The sequence below is a fragment of the Cynara cardunculus genome (assembly GCF_001531365.2).
Source record: "Cynara cardunculus var. scolymus isolate 2C chromosome LG 3, CcrdV1, whole genome shotgun sequence".
NCBI lineage: Eukaryota > Viridiplantae > Streptophyta > Magnoliopsida > Asterales > Asteraceae > Cynara > Cynara cardunculus.
The window spans coordinates 23310290-23314951 of NC_037530.1; positions in this window are offsets into that span (position 1 = coordinate 23310290).

The following is a 4662-nucleotide window of genomic DNA, read 5'->3' on the forward strand; positions in this document are numbered from 1 at the left end:
CTAGTAAGCACTTATCGGGTAAGTGTTTGGTAAACGGCCCCATAATTTCTTTTTCTTCTCACTTTAAATTTAGAGAACTATTTAAAATAAGAGAGAGTTTGTATTCGTTATTTTAATAATAAAAAAAAAACTATTGTAATAAATGTAACTTTTTTGTTCTTAATATTCTATTCTGTAAAAAAAAAAATAAACCTTTTTGTGAATATACAAATAATTAATCTTAGGTATTATGTTTTCTTCTGTACCGAACTTTTGAAATATGACTATTTTATTAAAATAAAAAGTATAAAAAATGACCAAAAAGAATAATAATGTAACATATATTTCCACATATTGTCTTGGTACAAAACGGGTCCCATAACGCTTGTCGACGAGATTGATTTAAATAAAATTTTAATTATATTATTTTAATTATAATATATTATCAACTAATTAAACGAATGTCTTTATAAATCGACCATTTACCAAAACTTCAAAGAGTTCTATTTTTTTTTCTTTCAATTTAAAATTAGTTTAATCACTAGTAGATCCGCATATAACTAGAGTGCGCATTGGTTCCCCTTTATGGAAAAATGCAACATAACATTAAACAATAAATACAGAATCACCATCGTTTGACACATCTTTTCCAACATGTATGAATTTATTAGAATGCAAACAATAAGGTATACTAAATGCCATGATAATCAACCTCCCAAATCAGAAATAAGCAACAAACAATAGCACACTCGTAACACACGAGTTTTAGTATGGAAACCACTCAAGGGAAGAGTAAAACCATGGGACTCTTAGGTCTTTTAAAGTTCACTACCACCAATAAACTATACAAAAGTCTTCTCTAGGTAAAACTAGAGGTACACAACAATTATCATACTCTTAGAATAATCATCAAGACATATGAAATCAAACCAAAAAGGAAAAGAAGAAGAAATATCACCTAGAAAAACCGTCAAACAACAAAATGATGACTTTCAGACATCGAAAATCTAATCTCCAACGTTGAGAATGTAGATACATAAACTATGAAGCCTTTATCTAAAAATCATGACGATCCGACCGTCAAATATCTGGTAATAAGCACAATGATGCGAGTACACTTGCCCCGAAAGTGCAGCCGAACTTTTTCTCTTTTCTCCCTCACTTTATAGTTTATGTTTCGTGGACGTTCTATTTAGTTATAAAACCCTAAGATATAAGGCAATATATAGCTCGTATGGTGCATTTTATTGGGCTATATTTCTATTCCTCATGGATCAGAAATAATTAAAAAAAACCTAACAAATCTTCCCATTTTTACCTAAGAGGAAGAGTTCGCCACCCCAATGATAGCGCAATACATTCAACTTCTGCCTTGCTAAGGTCTTGTTTAATATATCAGAATCATTATCATTGATGTGAACTTTATCAACTTCAAGAAATCCATCTTCAAGAGCTTTTTAGATCCAATTATACTTCATCTTATTTTGTTTTGTTCTTCCATGTAAGGTTGAATTCTTCGCAAGACAAATTGTATTGGATTTCATTATCTTTTCCTTAATTTGCTCTTAAGATTTATTCTATTGTTCCATATCTACTTATCTACTTCCTATTTTTTAGGTTTAGGTTTCCTAGTTAGCTTTAGTTACCTTTTGTTTTTCCTATATATTTTCCTCTTCGGTTATAATTTTTGATATCGAAATAAAAAAGAAAACAAATTTCTTTATGGTATCAGAGAAAGTTTAACACTGCTCGATCGATCTAACCTAGAAACTCTGTTGCCGCCATGGCCGGTGACAAGGCCGACGAAAACAAAACCACTTTCGATGTGAACTCTCTGTACTACATTCATCCATCGGATTATCTGAGACAAAGGCACGTTAATGATGCCTTGACGAACAACAACTATATCGATTGGGCCCAAGAGATGGAGAATTTCTTGTTTGCTAAAAACAAGATTGGCTTTGTCAATGGAACGATTAAGAAACCGGAACAAACCGCTGCTGATTACATGGCTTGGATGAGATGTGTTGCAATGATTAAAGGATGGCTTACTACAGCCATGGAGAAGACATACGGAGTAGCGTAAAATACGCAAACACCGCTGTAGAAATATGGTCTGATCTCCAAGAAAGGTTTGGGAAAGAAAGCACACCCCGAGCATACTAATTGAAACATGCGATCTCCAACACTCAACAGGATGGTATGACAATTTCGGCCTACTATAGAAAACTCTGAATGTTATGGGACGAAATACAGTCTGTTTTTCCAGTACCTCAATGTTCTTGTAATTTATGCTCATGTGGCATTGGAAAATCTCTTAATGAACTCAAAGAAAAAGAAAGGCTCTATGAATTTCTCATGGGGATAGACAACGACTTCTCAATTGTGAGAACACAAATACTTGCCCTGAAGCCTACACCATCCTTGAATGCCTATCATCTAGTTGCAGAAGATGAAAAGCAAAGGTCCATAACCAATGCTAAAAGACCCACTGCAGAAGCAACGACGTTCCAAGCCTTCGTTAAACGCGATACGGGATCGAGCCAATAAATCAGCAAGTTCGTAAAGAAAGATGGGAAGCAAATAGAACACTGCAGTTTCTGTGATAAAGACGGTCACACCCGTGATGGCTACTTTAAACGGATTAGTTATCCAGAGTGGTGGTTGGGGAAGAACAAACGAGAAAAGGCGAAACCTAGAGCAGCTTGTGCTGAGGTTGAATCAAGTCCGATTGCAGGTTTAACAAAGGAGCAGTACCAACAATTCTTGAAACACTTTACTCCTGAAAACAAAGAAATTAAAGATGATGAACCAACAACAACAAACATGGCAGGTAAACTTAGTCATAATGATAAATGGATTGTCGACTCCGACACCAACGAACATATAACTCACAGAGCCGATATTCTTGAGGATAAAGTAGCTTCGATCAATGAAGCGCCTGTTACCATTCCTAATGGAGATGCCATACTCGTAATGGGAAGATGGAACCATACATTACTAAATAGAACAAAAGTGAAAGACGTCTGGCATGTTCCAAAGTTTTATTGCAATCTTTTGTCTGTAAATAAGCTTTCAAAGGATTTACAATGTACCTTAACCTTCTTTCTCGAATTTTTTATCTTGCAGGGATTACGTTCGAGGAGATTGATTGGAGCAGGTAGATGCAATGGTGGTCTATATCAAATGGGGATGTTTGAAGGCGAAAGGAAGGCGATGATGACAACGATGGATATATGGCACAAGAGGTTAGGGCATGCTAGTGATAAAAAGATATCTCAAATAGATTGTCTTAGAAGCATTTCTTTTAAGAATAAAGACCATGTTTGTGATTCTTGTGCTAAGTCTAAATTAACGAGACAACCTTTTCCTACTAGTATTACCAAAACAAATGCTTATTTCGATTTATTACATTGTGACATATGGGGAAGGTATCGAACACCCTCATTTTCAAAGGCTAACTATTTCTTGACAATTGTGGATGAATATAGTAGAGTCATCTGGGTTTTTCTTCTTAAACATAAGCATGAAGCAAGTGTGTGTTTGATTGATTTCCATAAGATGGTTAAAATACAATTTGAAAAGAATGTCAAGAAGGTGGGGAATTCACTTCGAACCAAATGATGAATTTTTATGTCGAGCAAAGAGTAATCTTAGAAACAACTTGCCCACATACACCAAAACAGAATGGAGTCGTTGAGCGAAAACACAGACATTTGCTTGAGACGGCTCGAGCATTGAAAATTGAAGGAAGTCTTCCTATTAGGTTTTGGGGCGAGTTGTCTTGACAACAACCTATATCATCAACAGATTACCATCCAAGGTTATTGGAGGAAAAACCCCATATGAGTTGTTGTTTGATCATAAACCCGATTATGATCATATGAGAATATCTGGGTGTTTGGTATACTATCGAAGCACGAAAACCAAGGGTGATAAGTTGGAGGTGAGGGGGAGACCACGGGTTTTCGTAGGTTATCCACACAAGATGAAAGACTACAAAATTTATGATCCGAGTCACAATAAGATCATTGTGTCAAGGGATGTAAAATTCGCTGAAAACGTCTTACCATTTGCCGCCAATCTCAAATAAGATAAATGTGAAGAAGAAGATATATTTAGAGTTCCTCAATCCCCATAGACGAAGAGCGTGTTATTAACCAAGAAAATGTGAATCGTGAACTAAATGAGATTGACGAAGAACTGGTCGAAGTGGATGAGTTAAACCAAAATAGCACCGTGAATAGTCCCTCCGATCAAGGGGAGTCGTATCCCATGGAAGAAGTCAGAGAGAAAAGAAGCAGGTCTAGACCCAAACATTTGGAAGAATACATTGTAAATCCTCCCCCATCCATAGACCATGCACATCTCGTCTCCGATCAACAATCCTCAACGGTATATCCCTTGGCAAACTTTGTTTCCTATGATAAATTCTTGACTCACACAAAGCTTTTTTAGCTGCCATTAGTTCTAATGATGAGCCAAAAAATTTTAATCAAGCTGTGCAGAACAAAAATTGGAGAAATGCTATGAAAAGGGAGATTCAGGCACTCGAAGACAATGGGACTTAGACCGTTCAAGACTTACCGAGTAGAAAGCGAGCCATAGACTCGAAATGGGTCTACAAAATAAAGTACAAACCTAACAACAAAATATAGAGGTACAAGGCGAGGCTCATTGCGA